The following is a 27,669-nucleotide window of genomic DNA, read 5'->3' on the forward strand; positions in this document are numbered from 1 at the left end:
CCCTGACCAGGGACAGAGACTTTTGGGTCATTGGACTTTTGGGACTTTGGGTGATTTGGGGTTGCTGGACTCAAGAACCAAAGGGAAAGGGGCATGCCCCAATTTGCTTGGGGTGGGTTTTTTTGCTCATGGGTTGTGTTATGAGTCCTGTTGGTGGTGGTTCCCCAACATAATGCCACATTGTTTCTCTCTGTTATTAAAAGGCTTTTTGCTACACTCAATGTGCTTGCGAGAGGGGAAGTATTGCCTCTTGGAGGCGCCCAGCGGGGGTGGTATATATTTGTCCCAGGTCACTGGGTGGGGGCTCGAGCCGGTTTGCATTGTGTTATTGGAATGGATCCCCTAGATATTGAACCCAGCCCTTGTTGCTGCCAACTCTGACGGGCAGAAGGGTTACAACTATACTATGGAAATTAAATACATGATATGCTGAGGTATTTTGCCAAAGCTAGTCATATTGTGACCTATTAATAAATAATTATACAACTAAATGGTCACATCCATTTAGTTTTTGATTACAAGTGGTTTCAATGATTCTCAGATTCATGTCTTTCTAAAGTTGTTATGGCAAAGAATATAACTGCGTTAACAAATGAGCTCACTCGAACAGAAAAATCCATTTTCCTTTCCCCTTCATTCCCCTCACTAGCACCCAAACACAGTAATTGATAGGGCTATTATATCAAAAGAATATCAGTGAAACTACACAAAGGGCAAAATACAAAAGACATGGTTTATGGTTCCTTTGCTAATTAGAACTCTGGTTTTGTTGTTTTAAGACTATATTGTTCCAAATGTTTTTATTTTTTCCTTCTACAGCTCTGTGAAAAAATGCTGCTTCTTTGATCATTGGTTTAAAAAAAAGGGTTACGTCAAGAAACACCACAAAATGCAGCGGTGAATATCATCTCTCTTTAATAGGTTTTTCATGGAGCTTTTAATAATGGATTTCAAAATGAAAAGACTATTTTTTATAAAATGCAGATGTCTGGAAAGGCACACAATAGGTCTACAGGTCTGCTATTTTTTCTGTGGGTCTCCCCGTCATTATATTATAATGTTGGTCTCCCAGTCATTATATAAAAAGATTTAAGATATCAGTTCAGTAGAGTGAGTTGATTAATCTCTCATACAGTTCCACTTGCCCTACTTAAGAAAAAGAAACCACAAAAGGCATTGTACAATCTGTCATCTATCTCTATGCAGACTTTAAATTTCAGTGTAGAACATCCCAATTCCTAAGTAAATTAATAGAGGTGCCACTAAGTTCAGTACTTCTAAAGGAACCGCCACATGGCCAACAGCACTTAACATTTATCTGCCAGGTTCATTTCAGCACATCTTTTTCTTTCCAACTGCCTTGTCTTAATAGTGAAGATGTTCTGGGGGTTTCCACTACTACTGGAACTGCTTTTCTAGAATTAAACATATGCTTCTCCCCTTGTTGGCAAATCTGCTATATCAGGGCCCACTCCAAAGCCCATTTCAGTCAATGGGAGGCTTTCCACTCACTTTAGATCAGGCCTAAGAGCTTGATTGTGCTACCTGTAGTACCTTTTTTTACCGTTGTTTGTTTGTTGCTAAAAACACTTATGTTGTGGTAGTGCCTAACGGCCACTACCAAGTTGGGCCCATTGTACTAGATGCTATACAAATATCTACGAAATTATGGTCCCATTTCTTAGCTCTGATGCCTTCAAGGAGGTTCCAAGGCTTTTTCAGGTAGGAAGAGGTGGCTGGTACAGGAGCATGAGGCATGCCAACTTGGCAGGTGACCGATATCCAATGGCTTCTCACCTGTGCTGACAACTTCACCCCGTGCTTATTAAACTTCTGAGAGCATGGGTTTCTGGTTTGCAAAAGCATCTGTCCTGGAAAACAAGACTCAGTTCAATTAGATTAGAGGCGTGATACAAATATTTTGCATAGTTCTACTGCAGACCTGTTTCAATTTTGGAAACAATCAGAATGTGTATTTATTCCGTTACAATGAAGTTTTTAGCTCTTTGATTTCACCTGTGCTAACTAAATAGGTAGCTGGCGAGTAGAGTTCCCATTTATAGATCTATTTTTTAATTATTTTGTTTAACTTCCATGACTTCTGTTATAATTCCTCAGTGATCAATATAGGCTGTTCAGCTCCCATCATGAGTTTTAGTGTAACTGTAAATTTTCACACTTGACAATTTAAATACTTTCTTGAGTCACATTGCATTTTTTGTGATGAATAATTAGAACATTATCCTTAAAAGAAACAACTTATTAAATTACCTGTAGCAAGACAAAGGACCAGCGGTAATGACATTCTTCTGGCATAAACTTCCCAAGGATAAGACATAAAAAATAAATGTCATTGGCCCAAAACTTTAAAGTAAAATATAAAATTTCACCAAAAAGTCAAACATAAAACTTTATTAAAATAAAACTTTAATGTAAAGGTTTTACAGTTTAACAAACTCTGGTGCTAAAACCAATGGATTGGTATCAAAACAACCCCAAAAGTCTGCAGCTGGGACTAAAATGGTCTGGTAGGTTGTTTTTCTAATTATGTCAGAAGCTGTCACAGCAAAGAAAAAAGCTACATCCGAAAGACAGTCAGATCCAGTGCATTTAATATAGTGCTCTGAGTTAGAGAAAGAGAGAAATATTGAGGGCATTTGTCATAAATATAAAGGGAAGGGTAAACCCCTTTAAAATCCCTCCTGGCCAGAGGAAAAATCCTCTCACCTGTAAAGGGTTAAGAAGCTAAAGGTAATCTCGCTGGCACCTGACCAAAATGACCAATGAGGAGACAAGATACTTTCAAAAGCTGGGAGGAGGGAGAAAAACAAAGGGTTTGTGTCTGTCTGTATGATGCTTTTGCCTGGGACAGAACAGGAATGGAGTCTTAGAACTTAGTAAGTAATCTAGCTAAGTATGTGTTAGATTATGATTTCTTTAAATGGCTGAGAAAATAGCTGTGCTGAATAGAATGAATATTCCTGTCTGTGTGTCTTTTTTGTAACTTAAGGTTTTGCCTAGAGGGATTCTCTATGTTTTGAATCTAATTACCCTGTAAGGTATTTACCATCCTGATTTTACAGAGATGATTCTTTTTTTACTTCTATTAAAAGTCTTCTTGTAAGGAAACTGAATGCTTTTTCATTGTTCTAAGATCCAAGGGTTTGGGTCTGTGGTCACCTATGCAAATTGGTGAGGATTTTTACCAAACCTTCCCCAGGAGGTGAGGTGCAAGGGTTGGGAGGATTTTGGGGGGAAAGACGTGTCCAAACTCTGTTTTTCCAGGAACCCAGATAAAGTTTGGTGGTGGCAGTGGAAATCCAAGGGCAAAGGGTAAAATTAATTTGTACCTTGGGGAAGTTTTAACCTAAGCTGGTAAAAGTAAGCTTAGGAGGTTTTCATGCAGGTCCCCACATCTGTACCCTAGAGTTCAGAGTGGGGAAGGAACCTTGACAGCATTATTAGTAATGACTGGCACTTTGTTTACTTTTCTTCCTTTGAACTAAAAATGAAAAAAAGGGAAAAAAGCAAGTGTTCAGCTCTACAGAACACTTGATATGTCATGAGAGAAATTTCCAGTAGCTGCTTTAAGCATTCATAAGCCAGAATAAGCAATGAACTTGAAAAATAAAGAAATGACACATTAAAACAGCAGTGGTTCATAAAATAAATATAACTGAAAAGTCTGGTGGTATAAAGTAGCCGAGAAGAAATTCAAAACGCTTGAAATTGTGAGCAGTTTCCTGTTTGTTAGAAATTCAAAACTGTGGACCCGTTTTAAATTAAATTAAAATGAGCACAATTTTGTATACCGTTATTCTCAGAAATAAAAGTAGGCCATTGGGGGAGACCCTCAAAAATGAGTGAAATGAAATTTTGCTGAGTATTTAAAAAAAGAAGTGTCTGGAATGTCACACCAAGCTTAATCAATTTTATTGTGAACAGGATGTTTTCACTTCAAGAATGACAGGCCCAGAACTGAGCCTGAGTTAAAAATTACATTTTTCAATAGAAAACGTCATCCTGATTTTGGAAAAAATGAAGGATACAATCTAGATAAAGCTTTCATTGCAATGCTGGCTGCTTGATATCACTTCCAACAGAGTGCTGGATTTGTCTGTGATAGCTGGTGAGTATGGGCATGGCATTGTAGTGATTTATGAATGTCTGTTGTGCTGGACTGTCATATTCCCATGGGCATCCTGGAGCATAGTTTCTACTCTATTTCAGTTCCGTGAGTGCTCTCAGTGATGGGTTAGGCAGGTAAAGTGGAGAATGGGCGGAGAGCGGGGAGGATGCGGGCACCCACATGCAGCTGTAAATCAAAATCAAGTTAGTATGTCATATTTTTGGCCTTACAGTATCCCTTCATTTTTTTTTCATACAATGGAATTTTGTCTATTAAAGTTCTCTTTTTGCCCTTAGAAGTTGTAATACTTCCAATTTGCCAGAAGGAAATAGTGGTGGAGCTTACATGAGGGAAAGAAAATCTTTTTTATAGCACTCTCTTTAGTTGATGAAGTAAAAGAAAGGAAAATGAAAATAATGTTGTCAGTGAGGTTCAGTTGGTAGCTCTCTTGCCTGGGATCCTAAAGTCTAACATGCTTGCCTCTAGGCCATTTGTCTGCAGGCCAGTACAAGTCCCATATTCCAGGTTCTAAATCCAGTGACGACAATTCGGTGTAGTGCTTTTTTACCTAACTGCGTTGGCTGTGTAGATGGAAGTGAAAGATCCCTATGGCATGTTTTGAAAAGGGGAGGAGATAACTCCAGGGTGAGTCTAATGAGTGACTGTTCCCCCTCAGTAAAATAGTTTCTTATGTCAGAGCATATCATCTGCCAAAGTTGTCTGCATACAGTCACTGCACTACTACTATCTAACTCATCACTCTGGAAAACTACATTTTGTTCCACTAAAAAAGTCTGGTTTCAGAGTGGTAGTCATGTTAGTCTGTATCAGCAAAAACAACGAGGAGTCCTTGTGGCACCTTAGAGACTAACAAATTTATTTGGACATAAGCTTTCATGGGCTAGAACCCACTTCATCTGATGCACTGAGTGGAAAATACAGGAGCAGGTATAAATACATGAACGGATGGGAGTTGCTTTACCAAGTGTGAGGTCAGTCTAACAAGATAATTCACTTAACAGCAGGATACCAAGGGAGGAAAAATAACTTTTGAAGTGGTAATGAGAGTGGCCCATTTCAGACAGTTGACAAGAAGATGTGAGTAACAGTGGGGGAAATCAGTATTGGGGAAATGAGGTTTAGGTTGTGTAATGACCCAACCACTCCCAGTCTTTATTCAGGCCTAATCTGATGGTGTCCAGTTTGCAAATTAATTCCAGTTCTGCAGTTTCACGTTGGAGTCTGTTTTTGAAGTTTTTTGTTGAAGAATTGCCACTTTTAGGTCTGTTATTGAATGACCAGAGAGATTGAAGTGTTCTCCTACTGATTTTTGAATGTTATGATTCCTGATGTCAGATTTGTGTCCATTTATTCTTTTACGTAGAGACTGTCCAGTTTGGCCAACGTACATGGCAGAGGGGCATTGCTGGCACATGATGGCATGTATCACATTGGTAGATGTGCAGGTGAACGAGCCCCTGATGGTGTGGCTGATGTGATTAGGTCCTATGATGGTGTTCCTTGAATAGATATATGGGCAGAGTTGGCACCGGGGTTTGTTGCAGGGTTTGGTTCCTGGGTTGGTCTTTTTGTTGTATGGTGTGTAGTTGCTGGTGAGTATTTGCTTCAGGTTGGGGGGCTGTCTGTAAGCAAGGACTGGCCTGTCTCCCAAGGTCTGTGAGAGTGAGGGATCATCCTTCGGGATAGGTTATAGATCCTTGATGATGTGCTGGAGAGGTTTCAGTTGGGGGCTGTAGGTGACGGCTAGTGGCGTTCTGTTACTTTCTTTGATGGGCCTGTCTTGTAGTAGGTGACTTCTGGGTACCCTTCTGGCTCTGTCAATCTGTTTCTTCACTTCACCAGGTGGGTACTGTAGGTTTAAGAACGCTTGATAGAGATCCTGTAGGTGTTTATCTCTGTCTGAGGGATCGGAGCAAATGCGGTTGTATCTTAGAGCTTGGCTGTAGACAATAGATCATGTGATGTGGTCTGGATAAAAACTGGAGGCATGTAGGTAAGTATAATGGAATAGTTTGGAATTCTATTGGTGTGAATAATTAAAAGGTTTGGCAACATTTGTTATCAGCAAAGGAATCTTTTCCAAACTACCTTAGTGCAAAACAAATTTAAATTTAACAGACTTTTGACAGCTCGTATGACAGTAGCATCTCACATGGATACCAGAAGATTAGGTGTGATTTCTCTTAGATGATGTCTTACTAGTGAAACATTATTTTAGGTTTTTTCTGTTTTATTCTGTTACTTGAAAGTCTTGTTTATTTGTATTGAGGTAGCACCTAGAGGCCCCAATCCCACAGTGCTAGGCACTGTGCAAATCTATCACAGAAATGGCTCCTGCCCTAAAGAGTTCATAACATAAATACAAGAGTATAAACAACAGGTGGCTACAAGCATACATAATACTTGGACAATTTAGATCAGTATGAAAAGCAATGATCAATTTTTATTTTGTTCTGAGATCAGGTGGAAGATGGAAGTACACCAAAGTTGAGAATCAAGAGCATGAACTTGTACTGAGTCACCATAAAAAATAAAGGCTTTATGGCTTGCATCAGATGTTTAATCATGCTTGTGCAATCTGTCAAATGTAGTTTTTCATGGTGTAGTTTCAGGGATGGGTGAGATGATTTAGCTGAGAACATTTTGGTTTTTAAAATCTTAGAAAAATATAGCACAAGTGGAACAAATCCTTTTAATTTAGGGGGATCAAGCAAATCATCATTCTCAAGCTGGTTAGAAAAATCAACTTCATGGATTGTGTTAGATGTCAAATCACTTAAAGCATATCTCTTCACAATTGTTCAGCTCATTCACTGTGAGTCGAGCTGCCAGTTAGAACCAATGTACCAGCCTGGTGATTATTCAACACTTTACACAGCGCACACTTTCTGATTTGCTTTTCCAAAATGTGTTTTTATATAATGTGAAGGACAGCTATGTGATCCTACAGCATCTGGAAGTAACGAGTGCTGGTCAGAGGAGATGCTGTAACTGGGAGACGCTGCAGCAGTTAAAGTACGGACAAGTGTGACACCTTCCATTTGGTTCAGATGCCACGAAAAGGTACAGGTCTTACTGATTTCTTTTGGAATACAATCCCTTGGTGACACAATACATGACTTGACAGAAACTCCAGCACAGAAGTTGTAGTGCCTTTGGCCTTGTAACAGAGTGGCAGGATTGTCCTTTTGCTTCACCCTATTGGTAAGTGTTGAGATCCTGCCTGGGAGCTGTAGGATAACTGCTGATGACTCACAAGGGACAGGTGTGGTTCCTTAGATTCCATTCTGAATGTGAGGGAGGAGAGAGTAGTTTAGCGACAGAGCAACCTAGTGTTTGGGACCGAGTCCTGAGGGAAGAAATACTAGGTTTAGCCAAATCTATAGTAAAGGAACTTTAGGAGTAGCCATGCCTGCGGAGAAGGTTTAGACTGAGGACAATTTGGAGTTGGTTTGGAATTATCTTTTTGTTAAATTGGACCCCTAAAAAAAAGTTTTATTTATTATTTGTATTATCATAGTACCTAGGAGCCCTAGTTATGGATCAAGACCCCATTGTGCTAAAACCCTGCTCCAAAAAACTTGGAGTCAACATTAGATTGCCATAGAGGGATACAAACAAAGGGAGTACATGGATAGACTGGGTCTAAGCACACCAGTGGACTAACCCATGTCAAGCTTTTTGCAGGCATTATGGAAAAGGAGAGTTATACAGAGGGATTAGGTATATTCTCTCTGTATAATGACGTGGCTTTGTAAATATTTATGGGGAGCTCCTCCCAAGTGTGAAGAGCAGTGTGAGAGAAGGAGGCTGACATCAGGGAGTGATCGGAGGCAGGAGTTTACATCTGATAGTGAACGGGAGATGATAGGTAGGTAGGAATAGGTGAAGAAGGGTTTTGAAAGTGAAGAGAAGAAAGTTATGTTTGAGGGATCCAGTGAGGGGATGTAAAGAGAGGAGTGATGTCAAGGCTGATTTCCCCACTCCGGCACTTCGAGTGCAGAGGTTGGGGCCTGCAAGGACTCTACAAATTAATAGTGGCCACTCCAGGCTTGTATTAAACTCCCAAGGTTACAACTTCTTTTTTTTTTAGCCTTGGATTGGTTAATGCTGCGACCACCCCAGCACAAAACCCCTCTGAGAACTTGGGAATTCCTTCCTGTGGGGTACTCTCAAGCCCTTTCACCCCCTTCCCCGCCCAGGGAAGACCTGAGAAAGAAGAACAAAGGAAATCAGCTGTTGCCACCAGCTAACTAAACAATATATGCACAAACCTCTTAGGACACACAAATCCAATTCTGTTCTTTAAAAAAAGGTAAATTTTATTAAAAAAACAAAAGGAAAAAAATACATTTTGGAACTTAGGCTATTGCTAGATTTAAAGAGAGCAGCTACAATGATTAAGCATCAAGAATAGTTTCTTGAGGTCCAGCTTAAAGGTTACAAGCAAAACAAAAGCATTTGGGGTTAGCACAGAGGAGTCCACAAGCCATAATGAAATAAAAGAAGATAAACCTAATCACATCTTCCTAGACATTTTCTGCTCTATTTACATATCTGGAGTTTTAAATGAGTAGTTTCTAGGTATGATACTGATGATTTTTTATACCTGGCCCCAAGCTTCTTACAGCATAGTTGCAGTCCTGTCTGCCTCTCCCCAAGAACAACAACAAACAGACAAAAGGGGACTCTTGTTTCAATTTTTAAAAAGTTCTAGCCTTCCCATTGGTTTTTTTGGCCAGGTGCCCACTCACTTCCTTTTACCTATGCATAGCAGTGACTTTTAACCCTTTACAGGTAAAGCAAGTAGAGAACACCTACTAAGAGGGATTTTATAGCTAACTGGCTGGCTGGGTCCAAAAAAGGGAGCTATTCTCCGCCCTCCCCCTCCCCCTCCCCCCATTGATCACAGGTGATATGGTCAAAGTGACAGGCTAAGAAATGATTTTTGCAACAGCATTCTGAATGACTATGAGTGGGGTAATATTGTATTTGTGAAGACCAGAGAGAAGGATGTTGTAGTAATCAAGACGCAAGATGAGACCCTGGGCTGAGAAGCTTAGTTGTATGGATTGATAGGAAAGGCTGTATCTCAGGGTATGTCTTCACTTCAATTAGACACCCCGAGCTGGCCCATGTCAGCTGACCTCGGCTCACAGGGCTCAGGCTACGGGACTGTTTAATTGTGGTGTAGACATTTGGGCTTGGGCTGGACCCCTAGTTGCTGGCCTGAGTAACTGGCAGGAAGGCATGGTGAGAGTTTTGTGGAGGATGATTAAGAGCTCTGTTTTAGCCATGTAGAGTTTGGGCTGTCAAGTAGACATCCATGCAGAGATGTCAGAGAGACAGGCTGAGATTTTAGCTTGGACAGAAGGAATTAGGTCTGGAGTACAGAGGTAGATGTGTGAGTCATCAGCACAAAATTAAACCACCATCTCTATGCTGATGACTCACATCTACCTCTGTACTCCAGACCTAATTCCTTCTGTCCAAGCTAAAATCTCAGCCTGTCTGTCTGACATCTCTGCATGGATGTCTAGCTGACCGCCCAAACTCTACATGGCCAAAACAGAGCAATTAAGGATTGCTTATCAAGCCTAATTCTCCCTCAGGTGTGGCCTGTCAGGTTAATTGGCCACTTCTGAGCCTCATTAACCCTTTTTCCAGGATAATTTGAGGTTAATGAGGCTCAGAAGTGGCCAATTAACCTGACAGGCCACACCTGAGGGAGAATTAGGCTTGATAAATTTGAGTAGCAGCTGTGTTAGTCTGTATTTGAAAAAAGAAAAGGAGTACTTGTGGCACCTTCGTAGCTCACGAAAGCTTATGCTCAAATAAATGTTAGTCTCTAAGGTGCCACAAGTATTTCTTTTCTTTTAGGCTTGATAAGCAATCCTTAATTGAGGATGGAGCCCAGCTGAGCAGGAGCAGGCAGGGCCAGTATAAGGCCAGGAAGAAAGGACAGAAAAAGGCTGCAGTGTGGAAGCTTCTAGTCACTCTCTGGGCTTAGAGAAGGAAAGGAGAAAGCCCAGGGGGAGAGTAGAAGCCCTGGGATTCTGGCCCTGAGGGAAGAGTGTAGTGGAGCAGAAGCCTGATAGGGGTGGAGTAGGAAAGGCTCAGGGAAACTTCAGCAAGGATTGGGACAGTGCAGACCTTAGACACTGATTCGAGGGTCTCTGAGCTGGAGCCTGGAGTAGGGGGTGGGCCTGGGTTTCCCTATCAACCCCTGGTGAAGTGGCATTGCCTTGGATTGGAGGACAGTGGATATGATACCTGGTCAGCCAGTCCAGTGAGACTTTAATCCCTTGGAAGGGAGATGCCTTATAGTGACCTGGCCAAAGGACCAAGCCATGGAGAGGGAGCATCCCAAGTCACAAAGAGGAAGCACTGCAACTCCTGGAGCATGAAGCGGCTGCAGTGTGAACAAGAGACAGAAGTAGGCATCAGACCAGGCAGAGCTATTCCCCCAGATGTAGCCCCAAGGAGGTGCCCCTAGTGATAAGTAGAGAACCCCATGACAATTGCCTAGACATATGGTGTAGAGGGAGAAGAGAAGGTGACTAAGGACAGAGAAAATTGGAGAGGAGATGAGAAGCATCCTCTGAAGGACACTCCAAAGGAGTAATTAGAGAGGTAGGAGGAGAACCAGGAGATTACAGAGTCTCAGAAGCAAAGAGAGGACAAAATTGCAAGAAGAAGAGCCTGTCAGTGGTGACGAAGGTATCGTAACAGGCTAATGAGGATGGAGTACGAGTTTTGGCTAGAAGAGGTCATTGCAGACTTTGGTAAGAGCTGTTTCAGTGGAATGCAGGGTGATTGCTGGACTGGGAGAAGGTCTAGCATGGAATTAGAAGAGAGAAACTCCAGACAGCGATTGTAAACAGCATGTTCAATGAGATTTAAGATGAAATGAGGGGAGGGGAGTTGGAGAAGCAAATGGGGGTCAGGAGTGAGTTATTTAAGATGGGGAAAGACTAAAGCATGATTGTGTTGTAGAGGTTAAGGAGAAGAATAAGGGAGGGAGATGAGATTGGGTGTGAAGGAGATGGATGGGATGCTGTCAGTAGGGCAAGTGGAGGTGTTAGAAGAGCACAGCTCGTGGGTGTGCTAACAACACAGCATATTTCACTACTGATTTAAAGTGCCATTTTCATATTGATAGAAATATTTTTTGCTAACAATTTTTTATTTTGTCAGTAAAAGCCTTCTTCCCTTTATGAGAGCCCACCTGATGTAGATTGCGCTTTGTACTTTTTAAGCTTCTTTTTGGGGTGGGGTCACTGGCTCGGGGGAATGCAGACAAAGCAGGAGAATTCTGTAGGTCTGAGAGTGTCCTAAAGGCAGTATAGAAATGTTGTCAGTTGCATGCTGTGTTACATGCAAACACTTCTACATTTCGGGCTGTAAGTTTACACTCCTCTGCTACAACCACTGCTCCCACTCACACAGGTTTCAACAGTAAATCTATATATCTAAAAGTTTTCAGCTGAGCTCCTTACTTGATGCAGGCCAAAGCCTCTGCCCTGAATGAAGGGGATGGAGTCTTACTAGGGTTGCCAAGTGCCCAGTTTTCAACCGGAACGTCCAGTCAAAAAGGGAACGTGGCAGCGTAGGTCTTACAGAGCACAGTATAGTGTTACACAGGGGCCATGAACTTATTGTGTGCTTCTCCCAGCCTTGGCCCCACTGTACCGTAAAACTGCACCTCTCCTGTTTCCTATCAGGCTGTCTGCGCTGGTGGAGAGGGGCAAGATTTGCTCTGTAATGTTGATTCTGATTTCTAAAGCTAGAGCCTCTGATCCAGCCAGCCTGTAGACAGGAGAGCAAAGATGTTAATAAGCCATGTTTACACTCTCCTGGTTGTGAGGCCAGCCAGGGTGGATCAGTCCTTGGTGCAAGTCAAAAGATCTTGAAAGCTCCTCAAACTTATGCCTGGTTCCCAACAGCCAGAAGGGGCAGTTCCAGCAACTGGGGCTTACTGGGATGTAAAGATGCTACGTTTATAACTCTTTTTTTCTCTGGGAGCAGCCACAGCACCAGGGGCCTAGAGAATGGATGGCCTATAAGCCACTACTATAGCCATACACAACCCAAGGATTCTTCTATGCTGGGGGAATCCTCAAGGGACTCCTCTGCACCTGGAGTAGCACAAAGCAGCCAGAGTAGAGCCAAGATACTGGCTCTGTATTTGTATTTTCAAACCATGTAGTCTGAATTAACGCTACACCAAAATGTTGTAAGCAAATCCAAAAGGAGAGAAATGAAAGCTGATGTTTCCCTGATTGTGTCTTTAGAGGGTGCTGCTCTTAAAATATAGTAGCATGTAAGAAAAATTTGTGTGGTGAGAGTTAACAGTGGGAGCAATATGACCTAAATAATTCAAAGAAGCTGACAGGCAGTGAAGTGCTTTGCCTGTTCTGTTCTCCTGTCTGCCTTAATGAGCACAGAAATTTAGAAATTTAGAACTCTGTTAAGTCTTGCATTCAAATTGGCCTATTTGAATTTATAATAAAAGGACTGAATTACAATAAAAATATTGTAGTTATTTGCCTAGACATAATTAATATTAATGCTGCTAATAGTGTCAATGACATAATAAGTATTCCACATGGCTGATCATTAACTGGGAAAGCTAAACTTTCCTAAGTGTTTCAGGAGTCTGTATAGTTTTTGTGGAATGTTGACATGTGGTGGTAATTAGAGAGAACAATAGGCAAGTAAAATAATGCCTTTCATTTTCTTAGTGTTCCCTTAGCATATCAGTAGTGATATGAAATGTTTGGTATGTGTCCTGTTCTACTGTCTGCATGTAGAGAAATGTTCCATTCCCACTTTGCCTCAGAACTTGCATGCTGGGAATTTAAACTGGGGGGAAAAGACACCAACAGAACCTAGAACTGTAGATCTGTTTTAAAAGTATTGGTGAAAAAAAGATGTATTTTTAAACCACGAGACTCTGAACATTACCTCAGCTCAAAAAAGATCAATTGATACCCTAAATCCTTGGATTAAGGTAAAATTACCTACGATCTATCGCAAAAAAAACCCCTCTTTTAAAGATCAAAATATTTAATACTTGTAGTAATTTAAGACACAGAAACTAAACTATTACAATCCCTTCTCTATTACTAATCCATAACAGCTTATGTGTAACATCACTGCTGCATTACATTCAGTGTGTGAGGAAAATCATATTTTTTTTTGTAATTTGTTAGATATATTTTAAAGACCTATATAGTTTAATTCAAGATTTGTCTTCAATAATCTTATGGAGTCTTCCCTCCCCCCCCCCCGCCCCGCTGGAACTCATGAATAAGGGAGTGTTGATTTCATGACTCCAATGCCATGTGATAAATTCATAACTCTGGAATTCATGTTCATATGCAAGTTTGAGAAGAACTTGGTTTCACTTGATCGTTTCAATAAATGTGCAATATTGGCATCATTTTCGTGCAACTTCCATTACTTCCATCCAGTGTAACATTTTTTTAAAAGCTGGAAAAATAAACTGGATCACAAACAAAAGAAAACCCCAAAGATATGAAAAGCAATCCATTGAAAACAGCATAAAAACCTATTAATAAAATGAAACTTAAAATTTATTCTAAGCCCCACATCTGTTTGCAAAGCTCAGGCTATCTGAAAAGGGGGAAGCTGGAGAATAGCTGACTTTAAATTTCAGAGTAGCAGCCGTGTTAGTCTCTATTCGCAAAAAGAAAAGGAGTACTTGTGGCACCTTAGACTAACAAATTTATTTGAGCATAAGCTTTCGTGAGCTACAGCAGTTGTAGCTCACGAAAGCTTATGCGCAAATAAATTAGTTAGTCTCTAAGGTGCCACAAGTACTCCTTTTTTCAAATTTTAAATAACCTGTGAGAAGGAGCTTACAAAGAAAAAAAATAAAGCGCTAAATCATTCCTTGCACGGTGCAGATGGGATGGGGCTGGGAGGATGAGAGGAGAGAGAGAGAGACACTTCTAGTCTCTGCAACCTAAAGAGAGTTGTAAGAGAGAACACACACACCATGTGCCCAAGGGGGTGGAGTCTGTTAGCCCTTGGCTGGCTAGCTTGTGTGCTGCACTCAGTGAACAGTTACAACTAGGTTCACCTCCAAAAGCACTCCAGAGTGTGTTCCTGAACTCTCCAACAGAATTCTGCCCTGGCTGGGAAGTATGATTTATAGATGAAATACTGGTTGGTTTACTCTCCCTACACCAGCCAGAGATGGATTTAGCCCATAATCTGCAACTGGAACAATTAAAAATCACTTTTGATATCATGGCAGACCAGCAATTTGGTGGTTCTAGCTGCTGCTGTACTCTGCTTTCCACTTCATCAGTTAAACATCACAAAGAATTACAAGCTTTAATTCTGTGCCTGCCTTGTCTGTACAGGACGATGCTTTCTGGAATGCCTAAAAGTTCTCCAATTCCATTGTCCACTGTACTTAGGGCGTGACTTAATGAGCTCAGTCCTGGGCTCTGATCCTGGAAAGCTGCTCTGAACATGCAGCCAAGGAATCTTCCTCCCAGCGGGAAATCCTTGGATGGTGCAAAGATAGAGTAGCTGGCCCTCTGCAACCAGCCTACCCTGGCATAGAGGATGTGTTGGGGGAGGGGTGGTTGTTGTACAGAGCAGGGAAAGGGTGTGGTAGATTGCAGCCACTGGTTGCTGGCAGCATAGCTTAAAGCAGCTCTGGAGCTGCTCTACATTTACACCAGGGACTCTTTTGGCCCCTGGCCAGTCTAAGGTTGAAGGAACAGAAAGATGGTTCAGACCTGTTCCATCTCCGCACCCCACATAGAGCAGCTATGGAGCAAACCTAATATGTTCAGTGACTAATACTAATCGTATATTTTAGTGGAATTGCCCCGGTGATATAATGACAGGACACAGTAAGGATGGAACAGCCAATATCTTCCTTATTTGTTCACAAACCCCAGGAAAGCACATGTATAACAAGTGAGGCATTGCCACACCACTGAAAAAGAAATATAGGCCCATTTTATTACCTTTTAGGGCTGTGTGGAGCAAAAGCAATAATATTTCAATCTGATAACCTTCTTTGTGGTTTTAAGGATAATAAAAAGGGGCTATAATTCTTTGAAGGTGGTCTTGTGATTCCACACTGCTCATTTTGTTGCCTTGCTTGTTCCAAGTTTGTTTGGTCTCTCGAGAAAGGGCTTGTTGCTTGGGGATGAGCTTTTACTGCACTGTGCATGTTTATATCATCTTCGCTCTTTTTAAAATGCTAGTCTGTAGTTTTGAATGGTTCTCAAAAAGAATTGTAGAACATAAACCATCTTACAGGGAATGCCAGGGCGAGGGGAAAACAGGACTGAACCCAGTTTTAAATGTCTGTATAAGTATTTGTGCCGAGTGCCTGTCAGATTTAAAATGTGTCTGGCCTAGATCATTCCCTCTCAATGGATCCACTTGAGCTACAGTGCCATCCACACAGTCCCTGTCCTTCCACACTGGCTCTGAGGCCTCCTGTTCTAGGCTTACTCAGAGAGTAGCGCTATTGAGGTTGTGTTACCAGGGCCTCCCCTGGCTATGGCTACCCCAAGGATTCCTTTAGTAGAGGGAGGCATAGAAATGGTATAACAGAGTGGGAGGGTGTATTACTGTTTCCAGATCCCAGGTTTGGTTTGGGAACAATCCACCCCCACCTACGGAGTTCTTCATTGTCCTAAAATCCTGGACTCTCTCTAGATTCTTAAGTTGGCTATAGTGCTACAAAGATTTCTCCCTTCAGTGTAGGATAGGAGAGGCCTGTTGATCTAGGATAGTCTGAGTGATAGTTTAACCCACAGTCTAAAGGGGCAGAGACATTGTTGGTGAAATAAAAACAACACAAGCTTTCCCCACCAGTAGTAAAAGTATATACAAAGGTGAGATTTATACCTGATTTAAATATCACTTACAAATGGAGCATGAATTAGAAAGGCAGCGATCAGCAGGAGTCGTCAGATCAGATTAGGCCCACATCTCCATGCTATGGTAATTAGCACATGATGACAAAGATTTAAATGTGAGGGTTTTTTTTAAACATTACATTTTTTGACATAAATAATAAAGGGAGCAAATATGCCTGTAATTTATTATTTTTCCTTTCTACAAAACATTGAGGATTGAATCAGACCTTCAGAGCAGCATAATATTAAATAGTTTGCTTTCTGGTGTTCAAGGAGCTGGTATCGGATTTCTGATCACACTCCTTGTTCTCAGAGGCAGCAAGGCAACCCTGTTTAGAGATGCGTAAGTGATGAAGGATTCAGGTTCATGCAGTGTTGGCAGTTAATTAAAAATTATCTGCTGTTCATGAACAACCAATTCTAAACCCATCTGCCAGAAATTCAGATTAGATGTTCGCTTTCCAGAGCAATAGTGGGTAATCTGCTAAGCAAATCTTTGCTGTTGAAATTTTTCAATAATATTTTGGGGGGCAATCTTCTCTGTTAAATGATGGATGGGAGAACTAGTTCTGTAAAAACAAGGAGTGATCTGAACCACAATCTGTTCACCTAACCAAATCTGAACTTTCATAAAGAAATTAGAAAATTGGGGGGGGGAACCAACCCTGCTTCTCCCGCTCCAAATAATTCATTCTCTCTTCCCAACCTATAAAGTCTACTGGTTTCCCATCATTCAATATTGCTTGCATTAGGTCTCCTGACCCTTCAGGAGGCTTTTCCAGCCACATCGCCCAACATGTCTGGCAGTGTCTCTCCTAGGGTTCTTGACTGTTGCTGCATACATGTTATCTTCAGAACTTGATGTGCATCTCTGATCAAGGAAGCCCACAAATATGGGGCATAGGGTCAAATACTGCACTCCCTTTGGCAGATTCTCTGACAGTTCTGGATGTGGCAGATCTGGTGCAGTTCTGCTGTACACTGAGGCTAGGGAACGGGCTGGATTTTAGGAAGCCATGCAAGAGGGTCCATATTTTCTGTACACCGTGTAGCATAGCTCCTCCATACAACCACATGGAAACAAGTCTGGAGAGAAGCAGCTGAATCCTCCCACAGATCCTTGAGATTGCAACAGCAGCTGAAGTGTGATTCTGTAGTCTATCGCAAAGATTCCTTCTCCCCAAACCTCTGTGGACCACTCTAAAAAAGAGCCTGAATTGCTGATCTGAGCTAACTGTTTGGCTAACACTAGGATTTCCAAATCTAGAAAAGCTAGAGAGGGCTACGGATGGAATGCACTATAAAAACCTTTTGATTGGCTAGGAAAGACAATTAAATTAGACATTGTCCATCTTTAGCAAGAGAACAAATAACCATGCTAATAGCATTATCAGTAACTACAGGGCAATCAAAAGGCAAAATACGGTATGAATTCTGCAGCCTGAAGGCACTTTAGGATTGTGCCTTTTAGGCACTGGCCCACATTGGGGGCAGCACGGAACTGCACAAATGTAGTGGGAGCTCCAGGCAGTGATAGGTCACTTCCAAACATTGTGATGATACAGGCAATACATTTTACAGCACACAGTGGGTCTCTGCAGAAGAGCATAGGACTGGAAAACGAGGGTCAGGTGGGACCCAGTGTGGAGTAATATCTGGAGCTTAGGAATGCAAGTTGGTGACCAGTCTGCCCCTGCCAGCCACATCACTTCTTATTGCTAACGAAACCCACTTGAGGAAAAATATGTACGGTGGCCTCCATTTAAAAAATCAACAGTTCTGAGACTGATACAACTGTTATTTCTTAACCTAAAATATCATGGCTTCTCAGATAGCTGTTAGTAAATGCTGAATGGCAGCCATTTTACACGTGTTGAAATAAAAGCTCGTAGATGTTATGGTTGAACTGAAAGACCTGATTTTCAAAGGTTCTGACCCACCTGCTCTTGCTGATTTCCAGCAGAGCTGGGAGTGCTCAGGTCATTAGTGAATAATGAATACATACAAGAAAAGTCTCTGTATGAAAAGATATGCTGCTGATTGAACTACCCGCAGCTTTAGTTTAAAGTCTCATGCGTTTGTATGTGCTAAATATATATATTTGAACCCTAAGCAGTTGTGTGGTACAATGTGTGTTCCAAAGTGACTAGGGAGCTAATATTGCAATGTGAAATGCAGAGTTTGAATAGTATAGCCATGGTTTCAAGTCTGTGCTCCAGCAAAGCATTAGGCTGCAGCACACAAAGGAGAATAAGAAGAAGGCCCAAACAAATTCATGGCAGTGAAAAACACGTCACGGACTGTGAAATCTGGTCTTTTGTCTACTTTTACCCTATGCTATTCAGATTTCATGGGGGAGACCAGTGTTTCTCAAACTGGGGGGTCTCAACCCAAAAGATGGCTGTGGGAAGGGGGGGAGTGCAAGGTCATTATAGGGGGATTGCAGTATTGCTACTTTTACTTCTGCACTGCCTTCAGAGCTGGGCGGTCAGAGAGTGGTAGCTGCTGGCCGAGGGCCCAGCTCTGAAAGTAGCAGCACAGAAGTAAGGGTGGCAATACCGCGACTCCCCTACAATAACCTTGTGACCCACCCCCCACACAACCTCCTTTCGAGTCAGGACCCCTACAGTTACATAACCATTGTTGGGGACACTGGGGCATGGCCACTAGGTAACTCGAGGGGATGGAAGACCACGAGTGTCGATGAAGCCCCCTTGCACTAGGCCCAAGTGTCCTTGGGCCCCACCCCCACCCCCACCTGGAGGCACTCGCAGCAGCTCTGCGTACTAGGCCCAAGTGTCCTTGGCCCCCCCGCCTGGAGGCACTCACAGCAGTTATGCTGAGGATCTGCAACAATATGTTGCAGAGTCAGACTGCCTGAAACTAAACAAGGCCAAACAGGGCAGATATGGAAGAAAAATGCTGAATAAAGCAGCTTTATGTATGGTTTAACAAATGATACAGAGAACAAGGGAACTAGCTGGGAACTGGATTGGCTGGCTATATGGATACTTAGGGCAGCTTGCTATTGGATAAGTATGCTGGGAAAAAGGATGTTTAAAAGCCTGTGTAACTTCCTGCTCTGTGTGCAGGATCTGAGATTCTATTCTCCCTGTACTTTTTTTGCAGCTGCAAATAAACTTTTCTGCTTCTCCACCCCGTTGTGATTATTGGGTGTAGCACACCAGGTAGTGAACCAACCTCAGCTGTTGTTTAGCCTCTCGGCACTGGGTGCCAGCAACACCATGACCTTTCAGATTTAAATAGCTGAAATCATGAAATTTACTATTTTTAAAAATCTTATGACTGTGAAATTGACCAAAATGGACCATGAATTTGGTAGGGCCCTAATAATAAGAGTGAAATATAATTTGCCCTGATGTCCTGCTTACGCTTGGATCTGCCAAAGGGTAGAATTTGGCTCTTTATTTATAGACTCTATATCTGAAATCTACATACATTGGGTCAACCCCAGAACTGGCCAGTTGCCTTAGATAACTAAGTAACATTACTCCGGGATTGCCAGCTTTCCCTTGATATTCTCTATTGTAAGTATAAGGAGTCCTGCAAGTACACAGACAGACAGACTTTATCTATCTAAGTGTACGGAGCCAGGGTGGCTTCCCTCCGAACCAGAGGGTAAAGAGCCACCCTCTCAGCCTGAGTGGGCGGGGCCAGACCAAGCTTATGCCAATCCCCGGAAGGGGAGGGGTGGGACAGGAAGTACAAAGGGTGGGGCCCTTTGCCCAGTGAGAGGAGCGCCAGGGAGGGAGACAGACACAGGCTGCTCCCTCCAGACCCTGCTGCCGACCCGGGGAGGCCCTGGGCCAGGAGGAACCTGACCGGGAGGAAGGCCTGTGGCGACCAGGACTGCCAGTCGCTGAGGACCTGGAGGGGCCAGGCTGTAACCCGGGCCAGCGTGAGCCCGACACAGAGGGGGAGCTGCAGCTGCCAGCAGCTGAATACCCGGACGAGCTGGAGGGACCAGAGAGGCCCGCTTGAGAGACCGGGTAGGAAGTAGCCCAGGGGCAGAACTGCACCGTGTGGTGGGTGTATTTGGTCAGCGGGGCGCAGATGGCCCCTTGCTGACCCAGCGGCGGGACCTTCGCCTCCCGCCACTGTCAGGGCCCTGGGCTGGAACGCAGTGGAGTTGGGCGGGCCTGCGTTCCCCTACCCTGGCCAACCCGCCATGGGCGCTCCCCTGCCGGAGGGGCGCGCTTGCGGACTCGTGGGGGCACTCCCCTGCTGGCACACCTTTTCCGCTAATTCCCCAACGCCCAAAAGGTGTGCCTAAGGCCTGCCCGTGGGACCATAGCTCTCCATCGCCCCCTAGGGGCTCAGTGGACCGATTGAAACCTGTCACATAAGGCAATAGGGCAACCTTATGAGGTTGACTATCATACCTGTTATAAGTCTTTTTATCTAATAATTCTGGTGGATTATAACTCATCCACGCTTTATTTCTAAAACAAAGTAAAAAATACAGCCTCATACCATAGCATGTACTAACATCTGAATAAAGAAAAGGAGTACTTGTGGCACCTTAGAGACTAACCAATTTATTTGAGCATGAGCTTTCGTGAACTACAGCTCACTTCATCGGATGCATCCAATGAAGTGAGCTATAGCTCACGAAAGCTCATGCTCAAATAAAATGGTTAGTCTCTAAGGTGCCACAAGTACTCCTTTTCTTTTTGCGAATACAGACTAACACGGCTGTTACTCTGAAACCTAACATCTGAATGTAGCTGCTTCTTTTCAGCACTATAGTGGCCATAGTAAAAGTTGGAATACTGGGGAAATTCCAAATGACTTGAAGAGTATTAAAGTTGTGCCAGTATTCAGAAAGGGAAAGCAGAATGACCCAGGTAATTATAGATTGATTAACCTGACATCACTCCTGGGCAAAATAGTGGAAAAACTGATATAGACTTTAATAAAGAATGAAAGGACAGAAATATAATTAATGCCAATCAAAAATTTTTCATGGAAAATAGGTTTGGTTGATAAAGGGAACTTTGTAGAGTGTAATGTACTTAGGCATTTATAAAACGAATGATTTACTATCCCATGACATTCTCATAAAAAAAATTAGCGCGATATAATATCACTAAAGCACATGCTAAATGTATAGAGAACTGGCTTGCTGACAGATCTCAAAGTATTTCTCAGTGGGGAATCATCATTGAATAGAAAGTGTTTGTAAGGGGGTTCCATGGGGATTGGTTCTAGGCCTGGCGCTATTCAACATTTTTATCAATGTTCTGGGAGTAGGTATAAAATCACTGGTGATAAAATTTGTGGCCGATACAAAAACTGATGGAGTGGTAAATCATGAGGACAAAGCAATCATACAGGGTGATCCAGATAAAATAAAAAGCATTTTAACAGAGCCAAATGCAAGATCCTACATCTATGAGCAAATAATGAAGGCCATCCTACAAAATGGGGGATTGTACCCTGAAAAGCAATGATTGAAAAGTCTTTAAGGGTCACAGTAGACAAAAAGCTCAACATGAGCTCCTAGTGCATTGCTGTGTCCATGGAATTCTTGGATGTATTAACAGGGGAGTAGGAGCAGGGAGGTGAATTTACCTCTGTATACACCATTAGAGAAACAAGTACCAGAATACTGAAAACAGTTCTGAGTTTTAGAAAGATGTTTGAAAAATTGGAGAGGGTGCTGAAAGAGCCATAAAATGATTCCAGGACTGGAGAAAATATCTTACGCTGAGAGATTTAAAGAGCTCAATCTGTTCAATTTATCAAAAAAATTTTTTTTGAGAGATTGTACCTTGATTACAATGTCTAAGTACCTTCATGGGAAGAAAATACCTGCATTAAATGGCTCTTCAGCCTAGCAGAGAAGGCCATAACAAAAGATAATGGCTGAAGCTGAATCCATACAAATTCAAATTAGAAATAAAGCACTGATTTTTAACGGTGAGGGTGATTAACCACTGGAACAAATTACCAAGGGAAGTGGTGGAGTCTCTTGATGTCTTGAAATCAAGACTGGCTGCCATTTGGAAGAGATGCATTAGCCAAACACAAGTGATTAGTAAATGGGTGAAATATAATGGCCTGTAAAGGCAGTCAGACTAGATGATCAAATAATCCATTTTGGCCTTAAAATCTATGAAGTTAGCAGAGCTGGGAAAACAGTGTAAACCCCCTTCAGTGAACATTCAGTTACATATTTAAATGCATTTATTTTGGCCATGCTCTCACCTCTTTTGTGTTTACTTTCTGCAAACAGCCAAGCAAGTGATTTTTACTGATGCAAATGTTTGCAGTAAGCAGAGTTCAAGGTCAAAAGTGCATGGGTCAAGTGTAGACACATGAGTATCTGTGCTGGAAGAGCTTGCATGCTCATCCAGTTGGAACCAGATCTATTCTGTTTATCTGACCAATCCGTACTCGATAGCACAACACAACTTGAATTTTGAATGTTTAGTATTGAATGCGATCAGCTCTTCCAGTGAAAAAATGATATTGGAGGGATATGATGAAATTGCAATTTGCTTTGGATATTCTGTGAGCATAACAGGCTTTGTAAATCCATGAATGTTTGTGCATTATGCACTGCGCTCTAGAGGAATAAATATTACATACAGTACCTTAGAGCTTTGCTGGGCCATGAACCACTAATGGATCAAAACCTCTACCCACCTCTAATCCCCTATTAGGGAAAGAAGTATAGCAAAAGCTGAGCACTGGTCTGTAAGTTTCCTCCTGGAATTTAAGGATCTGTGAGTGTATTCTCCATATTTACGGTCTCTTCGCTAGCCCTTAAAAAGGGTGAAGAATGTGGGACTAAAATATCTAAACCAATGTTCAACATACTAGATGAGTGTCAGTTTTCTGATGACTTTTTAAAAGAAGCTGGGATTAACACAGTGTGAACCTCACGAACTCCATGGTTCTGTAAATTTGTTACCAAAGGGGTGCTTGAATTCCGTGAAACGAGTTTGCATTTTGTGAATCCCAGCCTGTAAGTAGCTTGAGAATTTTGTTCATTTCTTTAGGCCTCATGTGACGGGAGGGAGGTGAAGATCCCCAGTTGTTTCCTCCCAGAAGAAATAGGGGAGGAGTCTAGCATGGTGTATTTCTTTTCCTGCAGGGGAAGAGTGTTCTTCCATCCCTTCTCCTCTCCCTGATGGAGGGATCAAGCAGGAACCCTGCCTAAACGGGGAGTTTGTGTGTTCTTAGACAAGGTCTGTGTGGTGGCAGCAAACTGGAACTAGCAAAAATCCACTTCATAACACCATGTGAACCAAAAGGTTTGAATTATGCTTGTTTTTTGAACTCTTAGTATTGGCAGTTTGCCAGTGAGGCGAAACAGCCCTAATTAGGACAGCTACAGCTCTACCATTTCATTAAGTGACACAAAATAAAGTAAAAATAAAAGTTCTGATTCAGTTCCCTCACATGCAACACAATTTACTACAAGTTCTTTGATCCTAATCCAAATTTATCCTATGTGCATGTTGGATTTTTAAGATCAGCCTTATCATAATAATAAATTCTCATTAATGATTAGTCTGGGCCTATCAAAAGAAAGGGCAGGAGTTCTCAGGAGAGAATCTTGTCTCCTAGACATTCAAACAGTGGTAATATAGATGCTTCACTATTACTATTCTATAATGCAATGGGCAAATTAACTCTGAAGGCCTTGATTCTCCTCTTACTAAAGTCAAGGGATGTTTTGCCATTGAATTGAGTCGAAACAAGGGCAGACACTAAATGTGTTTAAAGAAGCTACATGGGTAGTAAATGTTGTTCTATCTTCTCGTGTATGGCAATAGGTGCAATCCCTTAATTAAATTTAGCATTCTGAGAGTAGCAGGCTCACTACATGTACTGTAAATTATTTTTATATATTTTTCAATCACCTCACATTGTGATTGGTGCTTCTAAAAACAGACATGGTTCCTGCCCCACAGTGCCTACAGTCTAAATTTATCGTGTCTCAACAAGTGAGGGTTATAGTATACTGGAGGGAAGGGAATAGGAAGGACAAGGGCGGTACTTGGGAAGACATTGGCACATCTTGATGATTCTGCTACTTTTGTTATTTTGAACTCTGAAGACTTGAAACCAAGGAACTACTCTTCTAAAATTCACTAATGCTCTCGTGAAATATCATTTGACACAAAATACTCACATCTCACTGGTTCTGTTCTGTAGGTGTCTTGTTTTTCTTAATATTATGACTAGCCTGAAATGTATCCAGTGAATGTTTTTGCTACAGTATAAGGTTGTGTTTTGGGAAGAGAAGCATCAGGCAGTAGCAGATGGGGAATTGTATTTAGAATGCTAATAATCATCTAACTGTGTCATGGTTTCACTGAATTAAACTCCTTTTGGTCAAAATAAATTTGACCTACAGGAAATCCCAATGATTATGCAGCAAATCCCACTCCCGCCTTTGCTCAGGAAAATGCAAGAACTGCCTCTGTGACTGGCCCTAAGTGGGATGTGAAAGGTTTCTCATGCTTTTTCGTCTATGAACACCCATCCAGGGGATGGTCACGATCTTTATTTAATTAACTCAGGAATACCAAGAATAGGAAATATGTTCAAGTTTTTAAAAAATCTGTATAATAAACCCCAGTGTTTCCTACTCTGGGGCCTTGTCTTCTATTTATGCTAGGCATGACTCTACAATAAATTCAGGGCTTGAATGCTTTATTATAAAGAATTAAAATATGTGGTGGTGTTCCCTAAGGTATGGGGTGAAATAGCAACTATAGTCTACCCTATAGAAATGGGTGTAATAGTAACTGGGGAGTCAGTTATTCATAAATTACTGTAGAACCTCAGAGTTATAAGCACCCTGGGAATGGAGGTTGTTCATAACTCTGAAATGTTATGGTTGTTCTTTCAAAAGTTCACAATGAACATTGTCTTAATACAGCTTTGAAACTTTACTGTGCAGAAGAAAAATGCTTTCCTTTTTTTTTTAGTAGTTTAACACAGTACTGAACTGTTTTGGGTTTTTTGTCTCTGCTGCTGCCTGATTATGTACTTCCAGCTCCAAGTGAGGCATGGGTTGACTGGTCAGTTCGTAACTCTGGTGTTTGTAACTCTGAGGTTCTACTGTAGAAATCTAACTGGGGTGTCATCTGAGTTACAGTTTAATCCTATGCTAATGGGTGGCTTCTTGTTGCTCCTGGCATAGAGCATGATTTGACTGGCCATGGATTATAACAAAGGTACTGCAAAAGATAAACTGCCATTGAGAAAGGAACTACACTTCCTCAGGAAAATAAGAACATAAGAAGATCTTGGTTTTCTCAGAATTAATGACAAAAAAGTGTCAGACATTCAGAACTGACTATCACCTAGACACCAAATCATGCTGGAAATTGCTTTCCCAGAGTTAACTGAGATGGGAAGATAAACCTGCATATATTCAGCATAACAATAACTGAAATTATTCCACGGGATGAAAGTACTTACTGAATGTACATATTGTAGATTCAGAATAGCATGCGTCAGACAGTAGGGTAGTGTGAGACTTCACAGCACATCTGCACGAGACTGGAAGAATATTATATTTTCATAAAACTGAACTGTGACCTGTGTGAAATAAGGCTGAAACAATTTTACAACAATATGAAAACATAGGTTTCCAACAACAGAAACAGGGAGGTCATTATCAACTGTTTTGAAAGTGGTCAAAACCCTCACAAAGGAGGGCCACGCATTTGCTGCTATTATATAAGATAGAATTTTGAGGACTGTCATCTTTCATTCTCTAGGTATATCTCAAAGTGCTGTACAAGGTAGCAAGTTCAATATTGTAAGTGCAATGAGGGTTTTGGTAAATGGAGGAGTCATTACTCATGCAACAATAACACAGCACTCAGCTTGAACCTTGGGATCAATCTGAGTCCTGATGCAGTGCCCATGCTTTTGAAAAGCAACATGACCTCTTTAACTCCCACCTAAGCAGTCACTAGCAAGCTATAATAGTTCATCCTTTACTGATCTATCATGCTGTTTTTCCACACCCACGCACCAGCTATGCTTCTAGGAGTTCCTTGGCTTTATTGTGTCATTATAATAGGACATACGAAACCTGCTCTTCTACATGGAAGAATAACAAAAAAAAAAAAAAAATACTTTGAACTTGTATAGCACTTTAGCAAAGCACTAAGATATAATTGTAATGATCAAACCCCACAATATAATTCTCTATTCTGTTTCTCTTCTGCTATTCTGAAAAATAGTAGCTGAAGGCCGCAGTGCTGTTCATGAATCATGAAAGAAGACTGGTGTTGTGGCAAAACACTAGACTGGAACTCAGAAGATCTTGGTTCAGTTCCTAGGTATGCTGCAGACACTCTGTGTGGCTTTGGACAAGGTGCAGAGGCAGAGATTTTTTCAAAGGATCACATGAGACTTATGTACCCAACTCCCTTGAAAATCTCCCTCTTAATCTTTATGGCAACAGGCTTTGACTGCTAAAATATTTGCTTATTTCCAAGATATTCCAAGCTCTTTGCTTATGTTTCTTCTCTTTACCCCAGCCCACTGCTGTTTATGTATTAAACCAATAGTCCATTGCTAACAACTAAAACTAGCATGTGCTATAAAAAAAAAGTTTTCTGTTAACTACTTAAAATGCAGCTGTACTCTAAAAAGTCGGATTATCTGATTCCATTATCTGATTCCATTCCATTCCATTGATGAATTCCAGAAAATTTGCTCAGTTTAAAAAAAGAAGAGAGTGGGGTGGGGGAGTCTAACCATTACATCTGCAAGTCAATCTGGGTTCTTTCTAGTTCACACATCGTCGCAAGTAATAAAAATCCTGCTTTCAAAACTTAGTTAACAATGCTATTGATATGTGTATCCTCTCAGAGACTGTAAGGCACCAAGAGAGAACCAGTATATTCTGAAGGGTGGTGTTCTGACCCCATTATCTGCACAGACAGGAAAATGTTTGATCTGCAGGCCCCAGTGCATAGGGAAGCCATGGTCTCAATCCAAGACAAAGAGACCATATGTGAGAGGTAACCTTGAATGTTCCTTAGTTTCCAAATATGTCAAGTTAGCCCTAAGCTGATATGGTCAAAGCATTTCAGAAACAATGCAGCTGAAAAAATGCTGATTTATGTTAATTAATGCAGAACCTTAAACAAATTAAAACTACGTGTTAATTCAGTTGGTGACAGAAGCCATGCTGAACCATCAGGGTTTAATAGCCTGGTCATTTATTACAGCTGTGATCTGCAAAGCACTGTAGAATGTTAATTTGGGTGGGTTAAAATTGCTAAAGGAATATGATTCATATGAATATGGATTCATGCCACAAGATTTAATCTGAGCAGGGAGAGACTCTCTCATAGGACCTTAGCTATTTGAAATCTGTTAAATTGCTAAAGCTGCTGAGGCTTTCAAGTGAACTTCACCTCTCTTGAGGCTTTTTAGATGGTCGTTTCCATCTATGGTGCTAAGTTATGAGTGAAGTACATCTCTCCTAAAGTTGAGACCATATTCTCACATTTATGTACTGCCCATGTTTGTGGCATAAAGTAAATGTAAGATAAGAAATGGAGCTCTCGTACTCAAATCCTGCAAAATGAATAA

The 27,669-nt window shown here is 41.6% G+C and overlaps 1 long non-coding RNA gene across 1 annotated transcript; it reads left to right on the plus strand.

Annotated features, from left to right (window-relative positions):
* Positions 1-2,835: 2,835 nt before the first annotated feature.
* On the plus strand, positions 2,836-27,299 carry LOC122462114. The gene is made up of 3 exons (XR_006284469.1): positions 2,836-2,897; positions 7,080-7,213; positions 26,307-27,299. It is a non-coding gene; the product is annotated as an uncharacterized LOC122462114 (long non-coding RNA).
* Positions 27,300-27,669: the final 370 nt, after the last annotated feature.

This window comes from Chelonia mydas, chromosome 10 (assembly GCF_015237465.2).
Source record: "Chelonia mydas isolate rCheMyd1 chromosome 10, rCheMyd1.pri.v2, whole genome shotgun sequence".
NCBI classification, from domain to species: Eukaryota; Metazoa; Chordata; order Testudines; family Cheloniidae; genus Chelonia; species Chelonia mydas.